The sequence below is a fragment of the Lagenorhynchus albirostris genome, chromosome 4 (genome assembly GCF_949774975.1).
Source record: "Lagenorhynchus albirostris chromosome 4, mLagAlb1.1, whole genome shotgun sequence".
In the NCBI taxonomy this organism is placed as follows: domain Eukaryota; kingdom Metazoa; phylum Chordata; class Mammalia; order Artiodactyla; family Delphinidae; genus Lagenorhynchus; species Lagenorhynchus albirostris.
Window position 1 is genome coordinate 79,321,752 of NC_083098.1, and position 25,625 is coordinate 79,347,376.

Sequence of the window (25,625 nt, forward strand, 5' to 3'; positions counted from 1 at the left end):
TGTTAATCCACTGGGAAGTTCCAGGATGAAACTCCATGCTCTGTGGCAGAGCAGTAGGGAAGGAACCCCAGGAGTCTGAGTCGAGTAGATGCCTTCAGATCCTACCCCTGAGGTTTTGTTTGATTAATTTTCTGCATGTGGTCTCAGTCATATAAAACAGCATCGGCAAGTGAGTGTCCCATTTCAAAATAATGTTCTGGTAATTGCTTTTCCTGTGCTCTATTGCAGACTTCAGTTCTCTGTACACACTAAATGTTCAATACATGTATAACAGATTTCCTGACTGAATGAGTTTCTAAAAAGAAAATCTGGCAATTGACTTCAGCCAAATTTTACTTGAAAGCTCAAAGGGGAATGACTTCATCTTGATAATGTGGTGACAATATTCAATCTTCCATCATTGTCCGTGATAATTGTATCTTCCATTATTCAACTGAATAATAAAACAGAATCACCTTATTAAAGAGATAAGTGCCTAGAAAACATCTTAAGATTGCATACATCAAGATGCAGCTGTGGCCATCGTATTAGTATTTGCTATTAAAAAAATTATTTGTAATTAACTACTTATGGAAAAACTGCAAGTGTCTCTGTAAACATTATGCACACTTCTGAAATAAGAATCTATTAAAAAAAAATCCAGTGCCTGCATAATACAGTAACTCAAAGCAGTCAAATGTAAATGGATTGATTTTGATTTTAGGTCCGAAGGAATTAGAATGACTACAGATTACTTTAGAAGAAAATATACAGGAACTTGAAGGAATTTATCTTATATGAGTTGTGCTCACAATTTATAGGGCATTAAAGCTGTCTACTTCATAAAAAATAATTATTTTTATAGAGTAAACCTATGGTACTATATAAATCAGATTTCAGTTGCAGAAAACAGCCCACTATACCCATGTTAAGCAGGAAATAATTTATTACAGAGTTTTAAAAAGAGCCTACAGAATTGTTAGGAAGGTTAATAAAATAGAATATGGGATGAATTTACAGGAAAGTATCTTCACTGTGGACCAGGCCAGCAAGGCTGTTCTCTTCTATAATTAAGGAATGACTGGTCCAAGATCTGTAACACCACAACCACATGGACATATATATACTACCAAATGTAAAATAGATAGCTAGTGGGAAGCAGCTGCATAGCACAGGGAGATCAGCCCAGTGCTTTGTGACCACCTAGAGGGGTGGGATAGGGAGGGTGGGAGGGAGACGCAAGAGGGAGGAGATATGAGGATACATGTATAGTTGATTCACTTTGTTATAAAGAAGAAACTAACACACCATTTTAAAGCAATTATACTCCAATAAAGATGTTAAAAAAAAAAAAAAGAAGACCCCCAATCAGGAAGCTGGTATGATGTTCCTCATTCCCGAACCACATTGTGCCACATATAGTCTTTAATGGAAGATTCATGCTGTGTCCTTCTTCTTAATATCTATGAGGTTAGTGACTGTAATATCTGCTAACGCTGCCAAAGTAAAATCAACTGCCATTACCACCCTTACCAGCAGAAACAGCTGAAACAACAGAAGCACAGTCTTCAGATTGCATCGGTCTTCAAATCTCACAGAATAGCATCTGATTGGTCAAACATAAATCAGCCAGAAATTGAATTATATAATATTTATCTTTCAAACTTCTAAAATATAGGAAGTCACCCTACTCTCAGTTTACCCATTTGACTACTCTATTTCCACAAGTACCCTTCTTTCCATACTTAAATTTACAAAAAAAAAAACCCACAACAGAAATAACAATAAGCTAATATTAAACATAATTAAACCATCACTGAACAGTAAAAATATTTTCAGCAACTCTCCAAAAGGAAAAAAAAACAAAAACAAATTCTAGCAGTCATAGAATCTTTCTCTGGGAGGTGTTCAGTCTCAATATTCATTAGTATAATCACAATTCTGTGTTGACATTCTATGATGACATAAAGCCTATGCCTACAACCATAGGCTATGTGAAGTATGGACAAAAGGAAGAGAAAAAAAGCAAAAAAGTCCATATATAATAGGGCAAGGGAGAAATTATGAGTGAATACTTCTGTCCTTTGTTTTCCAACTGATGATGAAGCTATGTTTCATAATTATATCTTTTCTCCTCCTCTAACAATTTCATGTTTTTCCTCTTCTCAGCCACAGTGGAAACATTGCAACCTGTGCCCCTCAATTTATATAGGTCCCAGTTGGAGGGACCTGATAATTGCAAATAACACTTTCTTTTCAAAGGGAACAAATGTGCTTCAGGACTATAATTCTTGCATGGAAACCAGTCACTAACTTCCTTTCCTGCTTGAAACATGGTGAATTGCACTTTAGAGACTTTCAAGTATTTAAGAAACCATTGCCAGTAGATCATTTAGCCCTCAGATTATAGAGCTCTTTCCAAAATAAGGTTATCCTTGATTATTCAGGGGGACTTCCTGGAGGGATAACTGACTCATTATTTATAGATATCCTGAGGACAGTTTATCCCTATAATGGGAGTCATACAATTAGAAAGGGTGGTAGGAAATTTTTTTCCTGACTTTATCTGAAATGGTAAATGACACTGCCTTGACCCATAAAGACATTCAGATAATCTTTAACTCACTGGCCAGAGATGTTAGGAATGATAGAACCATCCTAGATTTCCTCCTTGAGGGCTAGGCCATTGTCTGTGATTGTTAATACACTCTGATTTACATAGATTAATGGCTCAGGACAAGGGGAAACGTTAGTACAAAGATTTACAGAGAAAAATTCCTGGCTTCTTAAGTTAGGCCTTGGTGTTTTATGGGATTTGTTCAGCTGGATATGTGTGAGAACCTCAGAGACCATGGTTATGGTCAATAGTGCAGTTTGTTTCATCCTCCGTCTTGGAGTAGGAATTGATGATAGCCCTAGTTAAATGATGTACGAGACAAGTTGAACAGATATAATCCAAGCCTCGATCAGTCAGATTTATCAGAAGAATCAATAAAGTGGCATATACTCATGGAAAAATTCACCAGAAGCCAAGATGGTGTAGAAATAAGAGGTAGATCTTTTTGAAACAATTCTCCATGAGTTGCTCAAATTTCTGTACATCTCATCAGCAGAGGCACTGGCTGCCTCTGTCCCAGACTCTTTTCAAATACATTTGTATAACAAACAGCCTTGGAAGATAAAGACAGTAGCAAAGTCTAGTTGTTTATAATCCAGTATGATAATGATAATGTCTTTCACTGAGGCATAAGTCAGGTAGTTTTATTGCCCATTATAAAAAATTCAGGTTCTCTAAGCTTGAAGTTCCTCTCTTATAATGTAACCCATCGAGCAGGTGTTCTTTGAAACACTTTTTGTTGTTCTGTAGGAATTGGGGCTCAAGAAATATATGCAAACATCATGATATGCTGGCTATTGTTATTGCTTTGAGTAAAAAAGCTGTCTCTGACCCAGGAATCTCATGTCTCCTGCCAGTATTCAGAAAACCTGGCTGGCTAACTTGTTAGCTTACATGTAGGGTATAATCTTAGACTTCACAGTTCTTGACAAATAACAACTACCAAAAATGATAGTAATGATAATACTTACAAATAACAAAAAAGCACTCCCTTTCAGACATCTTTCTAGGCACTTTAGATATATATATATAATCTTCATACAAAGTTTTAAGTTTCCTCATCATACAGATGAGGAAATTGATGCAGATAAATTAAATAACTTGCGAAAGACCACACGGCTAATTGTATGGTAGAACCTGAATTCAATCGTAAGCCATAAATCTCTAAAGTCTATGACCTCAACCAATCTCATATACTATCTCTCATAATTCAAGTAACCCATTTAACATTGCATGTCATAGACTACCCATAGCCCATCTCATGTTAGTAGAAACATTGCCAACTTAAAACTAAACCAGGTCACCTAATCAACTCCAATTATTCATTCTCTTAAGAATCTATTACTTTCAAACAATCTTGCCACCAGTTATTTTAAAAATCATCGTTAAGATGCAGACCAAAGAAAACACGAATGGATTTCTTATAGCATATGAATTGTATAGAGACTCATCGGAAGACTGCAGAAAGAAGTTCTAGGTTAGGAAATTCTCTCAAAGATGTGTTGCAGAACAGCTGTCAAGGGAGTTGTTACCTCTTGTATAATCAGAGAGTTACCGGTGCCAGAACTAACACCACTGCCACAATCAACCATCATAACCAAGTAACTGCCATTATCATTAATTATCACTATCATTATCATTATCAGGAAAATACCTGTGCCCTGCTTTCAAGTCCTGTGGAGATGGAAGAGTGGGACTACTGCTAATATTACTGTAGAAAACTCCACATCTCCTAGACTGTGCTTCACTGGAATAAAGAGCAGAGCCAGAAGATGCCTTTCATTCTTTTGTTTTTCACTTTTCAATTCTTGTGTGAGTTTATCTGTTTGTCTGAATCTAAATCAAATCTAGAACTCTAGCTGCAGGTGAGTCTGAAATTGAAGATGCTCAGAAGATAGTAGAGTAGCTGTTGAGAACCATTCCACCAAATTCTTGATAAAGCATTAATTTTTAATATAGTATAAAGTCTGCTCCAAATAAAACACATTAAAAAAATCACAGGGGCTTCCCTGGTGGCACAGTGGTTGAGAGTCTGCCTACCGATGCAGGGGATGTGGGTTCGTGCCCTGGTCCGGGAGGATCCCACATGCCGCGGAGTGGCTGGGCCCGTGAGCCATGGCCGCTGAGCCTGCGTGTCCAGAGCCTGTGCTCCACAACGGGAGAGGCCACAACAGTGAGAGGCCCGCGTACCGCAAAACAGACCAAAAAAAATCACAATTACATGCAAATAGGTCTTTTTTTTAATTAAAAGCTGTTAAGCAGCAGAAAAAGGATTTCACTTACATCTCTACTCATTTCCTGGTGCCTTCCTGCTACTCCTAATGCAGATGGGTGAATTTGGTATTGCCTTTTGAGCTCCTTAATGTAAACTGGTATAAAAAAGAAAGTGATTTGAGATGATGTATGCTAATTCTTTAAGGCAGGGACAAGAACTTTTATCTGCCACTGTGTGGAAAGACTAGGAAAGAAAGGATAATAGCAGGAAGTGGAATCTATCTGGTGAAAAAAAAGTAATTTACTGGATATTAAAATATGACAATGTCAGGAATCAATAGTATTTCAAATTGGCTTTGTCATTAGCAGTTATGTAGATCTAGAATAAAGAGGGAATTGGGAGCTCTGGGCTAGTTTTCTTAAAAAATATAAATTGTCTATACACAGATCATGGTTGAATTTCTATAAAACTCTTGAAATTGTAGACATGTTTGTAGAATTGAGTTATGAAGTACTTTAGAAAAGTACACTGGGAAAATGTGGGGAAAAAAGCTCAAAAAACATCAGCAATGAAATGCTGTACATATAAGATAAATTTCCAGCACTGTTACGTGATGATTTTGTGGGTAGTGAAGAGAGAAATCAAGGGCATGGTACAATCTGTCCCTTAGAAGATGCACTGTGAAGTGCTCTCATGAGAATGAAAAGGGAATAATGAATTCATGAGAAGGGAGTAGCTTGTGAATCAAAATATTGATGAATAAAGAATGGACAACTCTTGGGAAAAGAAACAAAGCCATGGAAGACAGGTGATTTTTAAATCTCACGTTGTTTCTTATTGAAATATAGGAGAGAATAAATATGAAGCAACTCAAATTATAATTATTGGGACCTCTATAACAATCACTCTTGCAAACACCTCTAAAAATGACAGTGGGAAATATTTTTAAACAAATAATTTTCAGGTCTATTGAAAAGATAATGAAGTGTGTAGTTCTCTCTTGGTACAGACAACAGCTCACTCAGTCCAGAAAATTATAGGGCAAGCAATACAGAACACTTGGGTTTCATTAAGAAGAGCATAGCACTCTGCTGACTGGAAAACAAGAAGCTACTGGAACAGAAAGCCCGGAAAGGCATCCGCATCCTGCCTATTTGCCATTTCATTCAAATCTTGTTGTAAATGTTTAAAATTATTCTCTCATCTCATTCTGGGTGGAAGAAAGAGAAAGTTCTGTTCTTGTAATGAATCCAGCTGTTCATGCAGGTTAAGAATAATGGGATGAATGGATATGCATATTTAAAGCTAATGTACAAAGAAAGAGAAGTTATTTATGGTATAACAATTGTAGACTGAAAGTCAAGATAAATGGGATTTGTCTTGCTAAGCTTCTAAGGAAGCAGATCACAGCTGCATGTGTTTTCACTTTTTATGTGATTGCAATTATTATTCTTAGGCTATTCTAAGAATTGCATAGTAAACTCACATATGGCACAATAAACTTCTCAGTTGAAAGGCATATTACTAGTTAGATGATTGACTTAATATTCTATTTTAGGTCCAGATTTTTTTGCATCAAAAATTTAAAAACTCAATTAGGTATGTATGCCAACTTCTTAGATACTAGAAATCAAAGAATTAAATTTTCTCTCTGAGAATTAAACCCTAAAGTCAAAAAGGAAGTTTCAAGTTCATATTTAGCAGACAAAATATCTTCCAGATCATATGGACAAGATTATAACTTGATTACAAGTTTTAACATTTCAAAATAACAAATGTCAATCAGAGTGTTGTTGGCTGGCCACAGAAACCTAACAAAAGTAGATCCTTAAAGCAAGCACCTACAGTGTCCATCCTAGTTCTGCCCCAGAACAGAGAGACTTAGCAAATACATCACAATACCCTGGTCCTTGAGTATGGACAAAATCATCCCTACTGTCAGATCGTTGCATCAGGCAAAGTAAGCCTAATTTAGGTTAATATTCGATTTATCATATCCCTTTGTTCTGATTATTTACTAAATTGGGTGTTTTGGTACCAGTTCCAAATTGTGTGTTAGCGGTGGCATGGTTTCACCACACACCCTCAAGCAATGCTTGGTACACCAGCCGGTGTCCTATAATTCAACTCAATTCTGACACTATTTACCCAGAGATAGTTTCAGATTCCCCAGATTAAGTGCTCAGTCCTACAAGACTACCCCCTCACCCAGTCCCCATATTTCAGATGCCAATCACAAGCTCTGGTTATCTCTTGTACTTCTGGCAGACCAGCTATAGATTGGAGTTTCCAATGACCCCCTCCTTGGACTTCAGAGGCCAGTTCTAAGTCCATTTTTTATCTGCACTTCTGATCAACTGACTATAAACCAGAGGTTCCCATGACCTCCTCCACATAGTCCATTAATTTGCTAGAACAGCTCAAAGAACTCAAAGAAACATTTTACTTACTAGATTATCAGTTTTATTATAAAGGAATATAACTCAGGAACATCCAGATATAAGAGATGCACAAGGCAAGTTATGAGGAAAGGGCAGGGACCTTCCATGCTCTCTCCTAGGGCATCACTCTCCCCAAATCTCCATGTGTTCACCAAGCCTGAAGCTCTCTGAACCTTCTCCTTTGGGGTTTTTTTGGAGGCTTCATTATACAGGCATTACTGATTACAGCTTTGGCCATTGGCAATCAATTCACTCTCTGGCCCACTTTCCCCTCCAGGAGCTCAGGGAGATAAGACTGAAAGTTCCAACCCTCTAATCACAGGGTTGGCTCCCCTGGCAATCAGCCCCCATCCTTAGGTCACCTCATTAACATAACAAAAGATACATTTGTCGCGCACAGCACTAAGGAAATTCTAAGGGTTTTGGGTTGTGAGTCAGGAACCATAGGAAAAGACCAAATATATGTGAGAAATATATTTTGGTCATCTGAAGACCAAACATATATTTTTCTTATACATCACAATATCACACTTACACACTGAGCTAACTCTTCATCAGTATTTGGCTTCTCATTTAGGTCTGCCTACAGTGAGACAATGTGCTGGGTGTATAGACTAGGAATGTTCTTGTCTCTATAAATAGTTTCTGTTGTTACAGATTAGCATCATGGCTGTTCTGATTTTATAAATCACTGTCACATTTAGATTACTATGAGTCTGTCACCAAGAGAAGAACTTTCAATGATTTGCTGAAATGTCTTATTTCTGAATCAGACATTGGATATAGGTAAATTACAAAGTTTGTATGTGGAAATTCTGAGTCCTTTCTGGAGGAAAGCCCACTGGACTTCTCCCACCTCTATATCACTGTATCAGGAAGAGAACAGTCACACATTTATTTTCTCCCAGGTTGAGATTAACCACAATACCATTACTTCTTCCTTGTACTTCCTCAGTACATTTAATCCAGTTTATATTCATTACCATATACTCCCTGAATTAGGTAACATACAGTGCCCAGTACATATTGACTGCTCAATAAATGTTAGAAATCACTGGCATTGTTATGGTTATTGTTATTATTTTAAATCCAATCACCAGAAGGGACAGTTACAACAGGTCTTTTTCTCTTCATCCACAACAGTTAAGTTTTGGGAATTAAGTTTTTCAAGGTGCAATGTACACGTGTCATTTCCATTTCCCAGTTTCCAACCAACTTTCTGGGGAGTTCCTCTACAGACAGATAATATTAGTATAGACTTTCTATCTCTAAGTCAGAGGAGATATCAGTGGTAGAGGAAAAAATGGTCTTGCTTTCAGGTGGCAGGCAGACTTGTATAAATGGTCCATGTTCTATTTTAAAATAAAGTTCTATCATCCTTGCAATTAGCAAAAATGCCTTTTAAAGAATAGCAACAGGTTAATTGTTAGACTCTTTTGTATTGTGATAAAATTTACTTATTTATTTATTTTGTACTGTGTGTAAATGTGTTGATATCCAAATTGAAAAGTGAAGAACTGTGTCAGACCATGCAAATCACAACCATGTGTAACAGAAGTGAGGCGTCTACTGCTGACCTGGCTCATGCTCATAGGGAAATCTCTATCTGCTCATCTCTAGTCCTACTTCGATCACAGGATGAAGTTGATCCAATGTACCATGATCCTCTACCAGGATCATGCACTGATCAGAAGTGTTTGGGGGTATCTTCCATCATCACATGGTTGGCTATCCACAGGATCTGATTTCCAGGCTCTGGTTTGGTAATGAGTTCCTCAAGCAACTGGCCCTGAGTAGACTTCCTCTTCTGCTCTCAGGTAGTATTGATGGAGAGGTCTTTCTGGTCTAATAGGAAGTTATCCATTCCATTATTTGCTTTTTAGGCTATCTCATTTTCTCTTCCTTTCTCTGTAGTTCAATACTTATCAACAGTAGCTAACATTTATTGAGCTAGATTCACTCTGGCAGTCACTTACACAAAGAATTTTCCATGAATGTACTCATTTGATTATCACAGAAAATATGAGGCAAGTAGTAATATTATGCCCATTTTACCAGTAGGAAGCCTGAGGCACAGTGAAGTTAAATAGCTTCCCAGTGCCACACGACCAGGAAGAGGTAAGGGGACCTCAGCACCAGCTCTACCATCGTGCAGCACTGACTGATTATTTTCTGAGGGTGGAAAATCTTGGATTTTCTGTACACAGATTTCTGTACACATGGATTTCAATCTTTGTGACTGCATATGAAATGAATACATAAACTCTACTAATATATAAAGGGTACAAGGGAAAATGCCTGAGAGGAAGGATGTACAGAAAACACCAGGATAAATACTTCAAGTTAAAATTCAATCACAACTTAATATACTAGATTCTTACAACCACATATTGTACTAAATTCTTTATTGAATAATTTTAATATATAAAATATTCTGATTTTTACTGATTTGCCTAAGTTCCTGATTAATGTATAATCTTTGTTGTGTCTTCCTTTTTAATAAATATTTAACAAAGTGCTCCTGTTTGATGGGACTAACTCATTTAGCTGCACACTGGAAGTTGTTTTAAAAATGTAGTGATCTGGAGCCTGTGCTCCGCAACGGGAGAGGCCACAACAGTGAGAGGACCGTGTACCGCAAAAAAAAAAAAAAAAAAAAAAAAAAAATGTAGTGATGTTATTAAAATGCTTTTCCTCTTAGAAAAAGCATTTTAGTAGACTCTCAAGATTTATTTGCACACATTTATGGAGGTTAAGGAAACCTGGGAACAAATGCAAATATGATGATATAATTTGTGTTTTATATTCATGAATATCATCTTACAGTATAAAGAGAGAAAAATTTCCAGTACACAATAAAAATCATTTTTAAGTTACAGAGACACAATTGCTTATAAAGCAATGACTAATAAGCTAAGGGTATTTGTGGTTCCCTTGAGGTGTATGATTCACCCATTAGACATCTCCTTCTCAAGGGATATTTGCATTACTCTGTAGCACTATCATTTTGGTAATTTCCAGAGTTGACGTAATGGGTGAAGATCATAAAATAATGAGCTGATTTGTGGTTTTGTGAAGATGGTGGCAATAATTGATCTGACATCTTGATTTTGGATCAGTAAACTTTGATATGGATTACATGAGGTACCTTATTTACAAATCAACCCAAAAATGTCAACCTCCAGCGTGGTCACTAATAAATGCCAGGTGAATAGTGCCAAACTCACTGAGGAGAAACATTTCAGAAGGCTGTTGGTTCTTTCATAAGTATATGCACCTTAGTAGTCTCTGGAAGATGTAGTCTGTATAACTTATGTGATCAATCCCCAATATTTTATATCCAGGTGAGTGTTTTAGAAATAATTTTGTTAATAAAGTAATAGTGCTGGAGTTTAGAGGGAAAATCATATATATTAAAGTTCTCTATATTTATAGCCAATGTCTCCATTTAACAAAATAGATTTGCCTGAACAACGTACGATTGACTGCCAGGGTTTGCCAGTGAATGTAAAGTGATTTTTGTATTCACTCTATTTCTCCCCAATTAATTTTATTGTTCTGTTTTGTTTTGTCTCATTTTGTTATCTGTTAAGAAGCCATTTCAAAGAGAATGGCATCTGAAAGCCTCTGTGGAAACATATGCATTAACACCTTCACATCCAGGAAAATTCTTATACTCACCACCATACAAATACCTGTGTGGTACCACCCATCCACTCAGAAAGGTATCTGAGGTACTGATCTACTGACAGTCTGGGAGGCCGCACCCACACTACTGGTCAAAAGGGAATGCTTATAGTCACTGTTGTTTCTGTTTTATTCCCCACCCTCATGTTCAAACCTTCATCAGTTCTTGTCAACAAAAATACCCTGGGTCCAGTTGAAAGAAATTGTTGCTTCTTTGCTGAAGTGCCCCTTGGACCTTCCCCTTTCTTCACCCTTAATGCTGCTGCCTTCCTTTAGGCCTCTCCTTCCTTTGTCTCTTGAACAAATTTCATGCCTTGTCTCTCTCCATTCCTATTCACACTCCATCTCCTCAGCAGAGGTTTCTTTCCAAAATCCAAATCTAATCACATCAGCGTACTGTTCAGTAGTTAACCATTTCAAGGAAAAATTCAAAGCATAGAAGGTCCTTCATAATATGACCATATCCTAAATTACAGACCCTATTTTTTTTTACTATTTTTCTTTTCTCTTTCCTTTAAGCACTTTATCCTCTGTCTGTAGTGGAGTATTTCCTGACCCCCAAATGGGTTGTATGTACTCCTTCTTTGCAACTTTGTATGTGATTCCTTTTCCCCTGCCACGCGCCCTACCTTCCATCCATCTATGCCTATTGAAACCCTTTTCAGACTTCAAGACACAGTTTTGCCTGTAGCCTCTTCTGTGAATTATTTTTACATTTTCCCAGAGTTACTTTTGTCTTTGAGTCTCATTAGAACTTTAAATTAAATAAGTCATTATGTTTAAAAAGCATAGAACTATGCCTACTGATGTGAAGTATATTGATTTTGTGTCTGAATACGGTTTACCTTTTTTTTTTATACATCTTTATTGGAGTAAAATTGCTTTACAATGGTATGTTAGTTTCTTCTTTATAACAAAGTGAAACAGCTATACATATACATATATCCCCATATAGCCTCCCTCTTGCGTCTCCCTTTCACCCTCCCTATCCCACCCCTCTAGGTGGTCACAAAGCACCGAGCTGATCTCCCTGTGCTATGTGGCTGCATCCCCCTAGCTATGTATTTTACGTTTGGTCGAGTATATATGTCCATGCCACTCTCTCACTTTGTCACAGCTTAACCTGCCCCCTCCCCATATCCTCAAGTCCATTCTCTATGTCTGCATCTTTATTCAAGTCCTGCCCCTAGGTTCTCCAGAACCATTTGTTTTTGTTTTTTTAGATTCCACATATATGTGTTAGCATATGGTATTTGTTTTCCTGTTTCTGACTTACTTCACTCTGTATGACAGACTGTAAGTCCATCCACCTAACTACAAATAACTCAATTTCGTTTCTTTTTATGGCTGAGTAATATTCCATTGTATATATGTGCCACATCTTCTTTATCCATTCATCTGTTGGTGGACTCTTAGGTTGCTTCCATGTCTTGGCTATTGTAAATAGAGCTGCAATGAACATTGTGGTACATGACTCTTTTTGAATTATGGTTTTCTCAGGGTATATGCCCAGTAATGGGATTGCTGTCTCATATGGTAGTTCTATTTTTAGCTTTTTAAGGAATCTCCAAACTGTTCTCCATAGTGGCTGTATCAATTTACATTCCCACCAACAGTGCAAGAGGGTTCCCTTTTCTCCACACCCTCTCCAGCATTTATTGTTTGTAGATGATTTGATGATGGCCATTCTTATTGATCAGTGTGAGGTGATACCTCATTGTAGTTTTGATTTGCATTTCTCTAATGATTAGTGATGTTGGGCATTCTTTCATGTGTTTGTTGGCTATCTAGATATCTTCTTTGGAGAAATGTCTATTTAAGTCTTCTGCCCATTTTTGGATTGGGTTGTTTCTTTTTTTGGTATTGAGCTGCATGAACTGCTTGTAAATTTTGGAGATTAATCCTTTCTCAGTTGCTTCATTTGCAAATATTTTCTCCCATTCTGAGAGTTGTCTTCTCGTCTTGTTTATGGTTTCCTTTGCTGTGCAAAAGATTTTAAGTTTCATTAGGTCCCATTTGTTTATTTTTGTTTTTATTTCCATTTCTCCAGGGGGTGGGTCGAAAGGATCTTGCTGTGATTTATGTCATAGAGTGTTCTGTGTATGTGTTCCTCTAGTTTTATAGTGTCTGGCCTTACATTTAGGTCTTTAATCCATTTTGAGTTTATTTTTGTGTATGGTGTTATGGTGTGTTCTAATTTCATTCTTTTACATGTAGCTGTCCAGTTTTCCCAGCATGACTTATTGAAGAGGCTGTCTTTCTGCATTGTATATTCTTGCCTCCTTTATCAAAAATAAGGTGACCATATGTGCATGGATTTATCTCTGGGCTTTCTATCCTGTTCCATTGATTTATATTTCTGTTTTTGTGCCAGTACCATAGTGTCTTGATTACTGTAGCTTTGTAGTATAGTCTGAAGACAGGGAGCCTGATTCCTCCAGCTCCACTTTTCTTTCTCAAGATTGCCTTGGCTATTCGGGGTCTTTTGTGTTTCCATACAAATTGTGAAATGTTTGGTCTAGTTCTGTGAAAAATGCCATTGGTAGTTTGATAGGAGTTGCATTGAATCTGTAGATTTCTTTGGGTAGTATAGTCATTTTCACAATGTTGAATCTTCCAGTCCAAGTACATGGTATATCTCTCCGTCTGTTTGTATCATCTTTAATTTCTTTCATCAGTGTCTTATAGTTTTCTGCATACAAGTCTTTTGTCTCCTAGGGTAGGTTTATTCCTAGGTATTTTATTCTTTTTGTTGCAGTGGTAAATGGGAGTGTTTCCTTAATTTCTCTTTCAGATTTTTCATAATTACTGTATAGGAATGCAAGAGATTTTTGTGCATTCATTTTGTATCCTGCTACTTTACTAAATTCATTGATTAGCTCTAGTAGTTTTCTGGTAGAGTCTTTAGGATTCTCTATGTATAGTATCATGTCATCTGCAAACAGTGACAGCTTTACTTCTTCTTTCCCGATTTGGATTCCTTTTATTTCTTTTTCTTCTCTGACTGCTGTGGCTAAAACTTCCAAAACTATGTTGAGCAATAGTGGTGAGAGTGGGCAACCTTGTCTTGTTCCTGATCTTAATGGAAATTGTTTCAGTTTTTCACCATGGAGAACAATGTTGGCTGTGGGTTTGTTATATATGGCCTTTATTATGTTGAGGTAAGTTCCCTCTATGCCTACTTTCTGGAGGGTTTTTATCATAGATGAGTGTTGAATTTTGTCAAAAGCTTTTTCTGCATCTATTGAAATGATCATATGGTTTTTCTCCTTCAGTTATGTTAATATGGTATATCACAGTGATTGATTTGCATATATTGAAGAATCCTTTTGCATTCCTGAGATAAACTCCACTTGATCATGGCGTTATGATCCTTTTAATGTGCTGTTGGATTCTGTTTGCTAATATTTTGTTGAGGATTTTTGCATCTATGTTCATCAGTGATAATGGCCTGTGGTTTATATTTTAGGCTCTGTCTAATGTGTCCGAGGCTAAGAGCCTATGGATGCCTGTGATTTCTGTAGCTCATTTTAAATCATGCCTTTAATAAATTCTTAAAATCCATAATTCTTCATGATCTATACATTATAATGATATGGCTTTTTTTTTAACTTCTCTTTTTAATGGAAATAACACAAGGTTAAAGCTTATGTCTGTTTCAAGAATCTTGATTCCACTTGGAATGAAATTAACTCCCACAGTCATATATTACAATTTATGATCTTCCTTTGCCAACTTTCAACCCTCTGAAATTATGCTCATTATAACCTTTCCAATTTAAATCACTGGTAATGCTAGTGGACCCCACCTGGGAAATAAAAAACAGACCCGTTAATAGTAGCAACTCAGCCAAGCATGACCACCTCTGCACATTGAACACCACTCTTTGAATATGACTTCTGACATATGTGGCTATTTGAAATCTGATGAGCTGTTTTGCATGAAAAAATTTCAGAAACTGATTTTCTATGTATTTTTAATGTTTTTTTTTCAAGATTGCCTTTTTAAAAAAACCCTAATGAAGAATATAAGTGAAATGGCTTAAAAATTTTTGAGGAGGTAGAAAACTTATAAGACTGAAGCCAGCAGGATATCACTGAATTAATCAGGTATAAGAAATGGAGTGGTGACAAAAAACTGTGCAGAACAATGTTAAAATCTTTTATAAAGTTTATTAACAATACAGTACAAAATATTTGGAATAAAAACTTTAGATTGAAGATTGAAAGACAAATGTAACATATATACCTAAGTGGATTCCCTTACTACGAGGATATATTTGGCTTCCCATTTCAAATATCAAGGAGAGTTCAAGTAGTAAGAATTTAGATGGTAAGGGATATGGTTTTCTCCACAAGAATCTGAAAAAGTACATTGAAATCTAGTTCACCTAATGAGAGTTTGGATAATGAGAATGCCTATATTTTTATTAGCATTTTGTATGTTCATACTAATTTCTAGGATAATTTTTAGGGCACGAGTGGTTCTATACCTCATGAAGAACTTATATATAGCCATTGGAAATGGGGTTCTCTGAAGACCATTTTCTTTTTTTTTTTTTAAATGTTTAAAATTTTCTCATTAAACAACATTGCCTTTACCTGTAACTGCATAAGGCAATTTTTCCCAACTTTCATCCAGTCCTGTTTTTACCAGTTACAGTGGAGAAAAAAGGTCTTTGAACTGAACATTTGGAGAGAAGTTAGAACATTTTGAGTGAAATAATTTCACTCTCAGACAATGAGCTTCAAAACTTCCATATCTCTTCCTGAGTTATCTACAAAATTCTTAATATGCATTAAGATCCATCATTTCCTCACTTTTCACTTATTTTTCCTTTTGACTGATCTAGGTCCTGTGCCCCATTTATTATAATAAATATCTGTCAAACACCCTCAAACTTTTGCCTTAATACTTTCCTGGCAACACCCATACCTGGTTCTTTCCAACTATCACCCTTCTCTGTACTTCAACCCAAACATTTGAAACATCTGGGAGAAAAGTTATACTACTTGGCAAATTGGTATAATTTTAAATCACTGTCACCACTACCAGGGTGGCAATACTAACTTGTTTCCTGATATGCTTACTTTCTGAAATGATTATTTATCCTCTCTGATCACAACTTCAACTTCATCCCCCCAACCCAATTAATTCTCAATTAATGATTCACCTTATTTTAATTGAAAAAGAAATAGAAGGTATCTCATATGAGAGTCTTTTCCTCCTGCAAAATTCTATCTTTTTCAGCAAATTAGCAATGACTAAAAATAAAGGTGGCTCAAGTGAGATAGAAATATATTAATTTACTTCTGTTTAGGTCTGAAGGCAGGTAGATCAGCACAGATATAAGGGCTTTGCTCCCCAAGTCTATAGGCATTATCCCCTTCTAGCTCATTATTCACTCCTCTGTCTCCACTCCCAAAAGCACTTCACGGACTAAGAAGTCTCCTTCATCCCCAGCCATCAAGTTTCCATCCAGCCCAAGGAAGGCAAAAAGGAGAAAGAAAAAGGATGTGGCTCATGCCTTATAAGGAAGATTCCGCTTTCGTCTAATTGCTCAGAACTTAATCACATGGGCAAAACTAGCTGCCAGAGACGTTGAAAAATGTAGCAGTTATTCTAGGCAACCAAGTACCGAGCCAGTAATGAGGATTCTAATACGATAGAAATCTAACTGGGAGTTTTCTAATTTTATTAATATTTTATAAGAACAAATACCTTTTGGCTTTGGAGAAGATATCTCTTTATATGTATATACCTACAGTTGTCCCTCTATATCTGGGGTTCCGCATCTGCCGAAACTGGAGGGTCGACTATATTTCTTTTTTTTGTTAATTTCTGTATTAACTTCATTATTTTTTCCAGTGATTCTCCGGTTTTATTCTTTTGTTCTTTTGCTACCTTCTTCATTTAAACACTGAACTTTTTAATTTTATCCACTCTTTTAATATAAACATTGATGGTCATATATTACCTTAAAAATATCGCTTTTACTGAAGTCCACAAATTTTCTGTATAATAATTTTATTATTCCATTATAATTAATTTTAAATTTCCTTTAGGATGATTTCTTTCTTTACTCATAATTACTAAGAAGGATACTTTTTAAAAATTTACAAAATAATGGGGAATGGTTTCTAACAAGTTAAGGAAAGATATATTATGTTTAATACAGATTTCTTTTAAATTTGTTGATACTTGCTTTATGACTTAGTGTGTAAGAAGAATGTTTGTTATTTAAATACTGGGTGGGGAGTTCAACCTTTTCAAACAAAACTGTTACTTGTATTATTCAAAATTTATAAATATTTATAAAAATTTTCTCTGCCTGATCTAAGAATAAGTGAGAAAATTATCACTATGCATTTACAATTTTTCCCTTTAGTTTTATCAATTTTTCTCTCTGTAATTGAGATTATTTTATTAGAGGCACATGGATTTAGAATTATTGTATCTTCTTGGTAAAATAAGCATAACTTTGTAATGATCCTATTTATCCCTAATAAAGGTTATTTTTAAATATGTTACCTGAATTTAATATAATTTTGTGTAAATAGTTTTCCTGATTTAACTTTTTTCTTCTTTTTACTTTATACTTTAAACTATCCTTATGTTTTAAATAAGTTGCTTTTAAACAGCAGGTATCTGGATATTTTAAATCTGTTTTGTCAATTCATTCTTAAATATTAAACTTAATTCATTTTTGTTTATTGAGAGTTTTAAAAATATATTTGGAGTTATTTCTATGTGAATTCTTTTGATTCCTATTTGTCCTTCCCTTTTTATGCTTTTTTTTTTCTTTTCTGCCCTTTTCTTTTTTGGGGGCAATACCTGAAGTTTTCTTTTTTCATATATTTTTTCTTTTTTATATGTTTAGAGGTTATACCTTTTATTTTCTTACACATTCTATTTTTAGTCTTTTAGTGGATATCTATCTTTTCTATCTATGTATCTCCCATCTTCTCCTCCAAATTTATTTCCTCTTTTTCTACATTTTGTAGAATGTCTTTTCATATATTTCTGTTAGTAGTAACTTTCCCAAAAGTATACTTATATCACCTTTACTCTAATAGTATATTTTTTTTCCTTAAAAGAAGTTTCTCAAACCCTTTATAATCTTTCCTATGTTCTCTGGCTTACACTCTTTCTGGTAAGAAGTCTGACTTCAGTATTACTTATTTCTCCAGGATCAACTCTTTGTACTTAATGTTCTATAGTTTATACAGGTTTTTTATGGTTTTTTTTTCACCCTGTTTAGAATATCTTGTGCTATGTCTGTGGATTCTTATCCTTCACCATCAGTAGAGTTTACTCAGTTATTTTCTCTTTAAATATCAGATTTCTCCCATTTTCTCTAATCTCCTTTCTAATAGGCTGATTAGATATACATTAGAATACAACACTCTATTCTTTATATTGATTCTTTTATTTTCCCTTCATAATTTCCTCTCTTAACCTCTCTGCATTGCATTCTGGGTAATTTCCTCAGATCTTTCAGTTCATTAAATCCTTCTTCAACTGTATCAGTTTAACTCACCTATTAATATTTTTATATCAATATTTATGGGTTATGTTTTTCAAATTCTCATTTCATTTTTATATCTCTCTGGGAATTTTTTATACTTACTAGTTTCCTACTTTTTGTGTGATTTTTATCTTTTATTTTTAAAATATTTTCTATATAATTATTTGTATTATCTATTTTATATTCTGTTATCTGAAGTGTTATAGAAGATGTAAATTAATTAGGAATATTCCTTCAATTTGTTTCTCTGACCCTGATAGTTCCATGTTCTCTTATATGTTTGGTGATCTTGTTTATGAGTTCAACAATTTTCATTTTAATCTGTGGAAATACAGAGAAACCATGTTGGGTATCCTTTTTTCCAGAGAAAATTTGTATTTGGTCCTGCAGGCCTCCAAGTGTACTACTTTCCTGCGATAACCTTGGTCCTATTAAAGAGGCTAAATAGAGGATACATAGGTTCAATGTCATCACTTTAACTCAGCTTCAAGTTGAATCTCTGAGTTTGTATTTCTTCTAGGCTACCTCACCTTTTAGCTTACTGGTTTTTGTTTATTTGTGTTTGCTTTTCAAGTAGGGAAGATGTCACATAGGGATTTTCTTCCGTCTTGGGAGCCCAGGCACACGTTAAAAAAATATTTTATGTAAGATCTAGTTATATTAAGATTCCCTTCAGATTTCCTAGCCTATCATATTCCCAGGCAACTTTGTCCCATATTGAATTGGTTGTCTTTTGTGAATGATTTCTTTTTTAAAGTCCTTATTCCTATTTGAGCAAAGTTTGTAGTTTTAGCATCTAGAAACATTCAACAATAACTTAAAATATATTACAGTCTATAGTGGTATAAATCATATATATACACAAATAACTTCCTGTGTACAGTGCAGAATATTGAACATTGGTTACTTACTTATTAAATTATGAATGACAGTTTAATACTGGAACAACATGTGTACTTTAATACTCAGTGACAGTGAGAATGACATTTGAATCTTCATATCATAAAGAATTGTTTTTAACTAGGGAAATTGAATTTAAAGTGAATCTTTCACTGAGAAGATAAACTTTCAGGCTGCTATGACTCATAGTATGATTAATTAATGTTTTATATTATAATATAAATATTGAAATATTTAATAATACAAATGATTATATCAATGTGCATGTGTAAAGCTCTGCAAAATGTATTACCTCATTTAATCTTCACAGCAAATTTGTATAAACAGTTAATGTGATTTTATAGATAAGGATACTTCTGCTCAGAATATTTAAGTAATCTGCCAAAGCTCAAACACATGCTGTGCCCAAATTTATATTTCTCTTCCAAGTTAAGTGGACTTCCCACTGAATCTCCAGAAAGCACTTCATTTTTAGTTCATAAAATATTAATTTGTTTGAACAACACCAATCAAAGTAGGTAATTAACTTTCATTTTCTTGTATTGTTTGTATTGCCTGTATTATTTAGTTCTTTTATAATTTTTCAGACAGTCTTACATAAGGATGAGGAAATTATCTGAAGTCATTTTTAATTTTTTTCTGAGTCAATAACATGCCAAATGAAGCAAGACATTGGAGTATTGTTGCTGATTTAAAATTAATAATCCTTTTTCATATTCGTCCATATCAGTATCAACTGGGATTTGATGAAATAATTTAAATTGGGCATGATTTTGGTAAATTGCCCAAATGCCATGCAATATTAGATATCTAGATTGGATGACAAGAGTCATTTCTTGATGAAGGTTAATTTTAATTATCTCAAAAACTATTTCTATCTAAATATCTCAGATTGCAAGTGATAACATATTTCCTTTCTATCCTTGAAGGGCAAATGTAATTGGTCTATCCAATAAAGGTAAGAAAATGTAATTGTTTTTATTTCTAACTTACTATAACTTATTCAAAGAATGTAAATTTTTTTTTTTTTTTTTTTTTTTTTTTTTTTTTTTTTGCGGTATGCGGGCCTCTCACTGCTGCGGCCTCTCCCGTTGCGGAGCACAGGCTCCGGACGCGCAGGCTCAGCGGCCATGGCTCACGGGCCCAGCCGCTCCGCGGCACGCGGGATCCTCCCGGACCGGGGCACGAACCCATGTCCCCTGCATTGGCAGGCGGACTCTCAACCACTGCGCCACCAGGGGAGCCCCAAAGAATGTAAATTTTTTGATATAGTTCAGCAAAATTTAAATAATATAAACATTGCAAGAATAAATTTGAAAATGAAGCTATATGAAATAGTTTAAAAATGTATAAGAAGTCAGTATTGTATGAAGAAACACATATATGTGCTATTTGGCTATATATGAAAAAATTATATCCCTCTTTTTATTTTCTCTTTTTACAAAAGTCACAAGGTAACTTCTGCTTCTGTTGAAACTGGAGTAGCAGGGATGTGATTTGCTCCCATATCTGAAAGGTCCAAAAAAAATCAGACAAAATACATAAAGCAACATTTTTTTAAACACATTAGACATTAGGCAATGGAGGACAGTAATCCCTGAGAAACGGGAAGCAAATGAGGTGACCTCTATAGCTTTGAGAGAGTTTACAGGCCATAGTACAGGAGGCACCACTAAAGCTGAGCCTGGAGGATTCTGTGAATTGAGGAGAAAGAGCTGAGTTTCCAGAGAAACTAAGCTAACTATAGTTCATCGTATAGACTACCAGAAATGAGAGAGCTGCACAGAGGGAGAGGATTCTGGAAATCTGCAGAGGGTAGTCTGGTATATTCTGAGAATTACTCATCAGAGTAAATGTATGAGGAATCTACTCAAGGCTAGGGACAGAACCATTCAAATAGACAGAGGGAACATTTCCCAGCTTTCACACAGGGATGATCTCAATGTCTATTCTCAGGAGCTGGACTAGAGAAACTCATAATTCACAGAACATTGAATAGAGAACTCAGGAAGGTCTTGGCTCAGTACTTGGGGATAATTAGCCATAGGCTGATCTCTGCTCAGGACCTACCTAACAAATCATAGAAGCGAAACCTGAAATGATTAAACTGTTTCCAAATAAATTAACTACAACCCAGAAAAAGCTTAAGATTTATAGGAATATAAAAAAATCCAGCACTCTACAAGGTAAAATTTAGACAGATTGAAATCATAATGGAGTAATCATAGTTCGGGCATACAAAATTGAGTTGGATGGCCGTTGAGCATCTGGTCTCAGACATGTCCCTGCACCACTGAGAACTCCAACTTTCTGTGAACTGTACCAAACTCAAGGACACTACCAACCGTTTTTAAAAGAACATCTGCTAGCTTTGACCTTGTGGCCTCAAGGTTGTTGCTTCTTATAACTATGCAACCATTTAAGCCCCAACCAATCCTTGCTTAACAAGCACTCTTACTTCTTGCTAGTTCCAATTACAATTCTTTATAAACAACTCAAGTAACTAAGTGTGACCTTAGGGTTTTTGCCTTTATAAGTTTTCTCCATTTTGTAATCCAGCAGAACATAATTCAAGTGTTTCTTGAATCCGTGTCTCCCAGGCTGTAGTCCTTACAAACCCCAAATAAATGCTTCTTTATTTTGATCAGGTCTTTGATTCTGAAATTTTGATTAACAACTTCATAAAGTCTGGCATTCAATCAAATATTACTCAAGGCAATAAAACACAGCCTACAATGAGGAGAATAATCAACCAATAAAAACTGAAATGAATTTGAGATCAGCAGAAAGGGACATTATAACTATGTTACATACTGTCAAATAGTTAAACAGGGACACAGAAGGTATAAATAAAATCCAAATCAAACTTCTAGATAAAAAAACTCCAATGACTGAGATGAAAGATACACTGAATGGGATTAAGGGCATTAATGGATAACAGGGATTAATTAGGCATGGCAGAAGAAAAGCTTAGCAAAATTAAAGACATAGCAGTAGAAACTATGCAAAATAAAACATACAGAGAAAAAAGAATTTAAAAATTAAAAGAGAAGAGCTGTGGGATAACTTCAAACAGAGAGGGTCTGAAAAAAAAACTGAAGACACAATGACTGAAAACTTTCCAAATTTGATGAAAATTGTAAATTCACAGGTCCCAAATCTCAGGATATATTTTGAAAGTACAGCTAAAGTAGATTTCCTGATAGGTTGGTTGTGGGATTTGAGAGAAATGGAGTTAAGGACCATATGATCCAGCAATTCCACTTCTTTCTGGGTTTTTATACAAAAGAATCAAAATCAAGATTTCAAAGAAATATTAACTTTTCCATGGCCATTGCAGCACTATTCACAATATCCAAGATGTGGAAAAAACCTAAATGTCCATCGACAGCTGAATGAAGAAAATGTGATATTTACATACAATGGAATGTATACATTCATCCTTAAAAAGGAGATTCTGCAATTACTGACAATCCGGATGAGTTTTGAGGATGTTTTGCTAATTGAAATAAGCTAGTCACAGGAATAAATACTGGCATTATTCCTGAGATTTTTTAGATGAAAAATCTAACCTGAGATTAGGAAAAAAAAAAAATCTCAGGGTCAGATTAATTCCATTCTTTAAAAATTTTTTTGGTATTTGTTTTATTATGTTAAGAACACAACATAAGATTTACTCTGAGTGTATTTTATCAGTGTATTTATTGTTAACTATACTTACAATGTTGTGCAGCAAATGTCTGGAGCTCATTATGCTTAACTGAAACTTTATGCCTATTTATTAGTAATTTCCAATTTCCCTCTTCTCTCAGCCCCTAGAAACCTTCATTCTACTCTTTGATTCTATAAATTTAACTATTTTTGATACTTCATCTAACCCTGAGATTTTTTTATCTGAGCAACTGAAGGATATAATTCCTCTAACCTGATATGGAAATTAAGGAAGGTATCACTGTTTTTGAGTTGTAGGTATGTTGAGTTTGAAAAGCCATGAGATATCTCAGTAAAGATAATGAAGTTTTATATGATCTGGCATCCAGGGGAGAGGTCTAGACTGGAAATATTAAGTTGGGTGTTGTCAGCATATAAATGATGAGGGTAGATGGGATATCCAAGGGACTGAATTTAGATAGAAAAGACAATGCTCCCAAACTAAGCCCTGGGGCATTCAACCATTAAGTGAGTGATAAGAAGGAGAACGAACAACAAAAGAGAATTAGAAGAAATAATGTTGGGGGCAGTAGAAAAATCAAGAGTGTGATGTATCCTGAAAGCCAAGTCTGTATAGAAAATTCATGTAGAAAAGGAGTACCTTTCTCTTTTAAATGCTACAGATTGGTCTAATATGGCGACGACTGGAACTTTATCACTGAATTTAGCCAAGTAAAGGTCATGGTCAACCTGAATAAGAGTAGTTTCTGAAGAGTGGAAAAGTCAGAGCTGGATAAATAAATTTAAGAGAGAAACATTAAAGAAGAAATTGGATACAAAGAGTATCTTCAGAGTTTGGTTTCAAAAAAAGTACCAATAAATGAGGCATCAACTAATCGGAAATGATGGGAGAAATTTCCTCATTTTATATGTTGATAGGAATGTGTTCAGCTGCACAAGCTAAGGAGTAGAGCAGGTGGAGGGCTGGATTTAACTAAGCTGTGGATTCCCAAGTAAGTGTGTCAAAGTAACGACAGAAAAGAGGGACATTCTTTAAAACTGTATTTTTTTCCTTTATAAACTTCCCTAATTTGGAATTGTCAATCTACCATAGTAATTTAGATCTTTTATTCAGACAGTTCTTGGTTTGAATCTATGCTTACTGCTAAAGTCGTCTAATGTTGAACAAATTCATTAGCCTCTCTGTTCCTCAGATTCCTCCTCTACAAAATAGGGTTAATAATGATATCTATCCTCATGGGATTATTGGAAGAATTAAATGAAGTAATGTTTGTAAAGCATAATGCACAGTACTCCAGCATAGCATATGCCAAAGATTTCAATTTTTGCTGGCTATTTTACATATTAAATGTATTTCTGATGCATTATTCATTCTTTACATAACTATATTGTTCTTACTAATCTGAATGACACATTTATGATTTAAAAATTGACCTTTTGCCTGCTACTTGTGTTCTAAATATTTCTTCCTGGTTTATTTTGTTTTAAAATTTTTATCCCTTTTTGGGGCTTCCCTGGTGGCGCAGTGGTTAAGAGTCCGCCTGCCGATGCAGGGGACACGGGTTTGTGCCCCGGTCCGGGAAGATCCCACATGCCGTGGAGCGGCTGGGCACGTGAGCCATGGCCGCTGAGCCTGCGCGTCCGGAGCCTGCGCTCCGCAACGGGAGGGGCCACAGCAGTGAGAGACCCGTGTACCGCAAGAAAAAAAAAAAATTACTTCCTACATTCATGGCACTAGTAAATATTGAAGTTGGAATTTAAACCAATCTGGCAAATAATAGCTAGAACTTAACATCTCTGCCTATATATATATATATATATATATATATATATATATATATATATTTCCTCAAGTAATTCAGCCTTAATGATATTTGATTCACTTTAAATAATCATATAAGTGTTCTATTACCTGGTATGTTTAAAAAAAATGGTGACTTCTCTTTAGCAAAATCGTACTTTATGATAAAACTGAATTCAAGTTGCAGAAAGATTTTTCTGTTCTTTAGCTATATTCAATTTACAGTAAATTTAGGCAGTCATTTTAATCACTTTGCAATAGCCCTCTAAGGCAAATTGTGTACTGAACTTTCCCACTCTGCTCTCGTACCACTGACTTTGGTGTGGATGATGGAGAACAATATTCAGGAAAGGGCTCCTAGAGGCAAGGACATTGGAGTAGGGCGTAGGTTGGAAGGGAAAGATAATGATGAGTTTGGTCTTATTGAGTTTGAGGTCTGTGAGGGTCTGAAGGATCTTAGTTAGAGATAGAGGTTTGGAAATAATCAGAAAATGGATGTTCCCTGAAGCAGTAGAGGTGGATGACATCAGAAGATATGTCAGAGACATAAGTGAATTCTCAAGTTCTAACATGGGGGAACACTGTTATTTACAAAAGGGACATAAATATAGATGCCTCCTAATAACAACAACAACAAAAACCAGACTGAGAGTGGTCACTAAGTCTTTTACAAATGTATTGTTGATAGAAAAATCTTAAGATAGTAAAGTTATTCCACTTCCCCAACATTCTTGAGTTGACATTTCCCCCTAGGTGGATGGATTGGTTCTAGAATTATACTACTC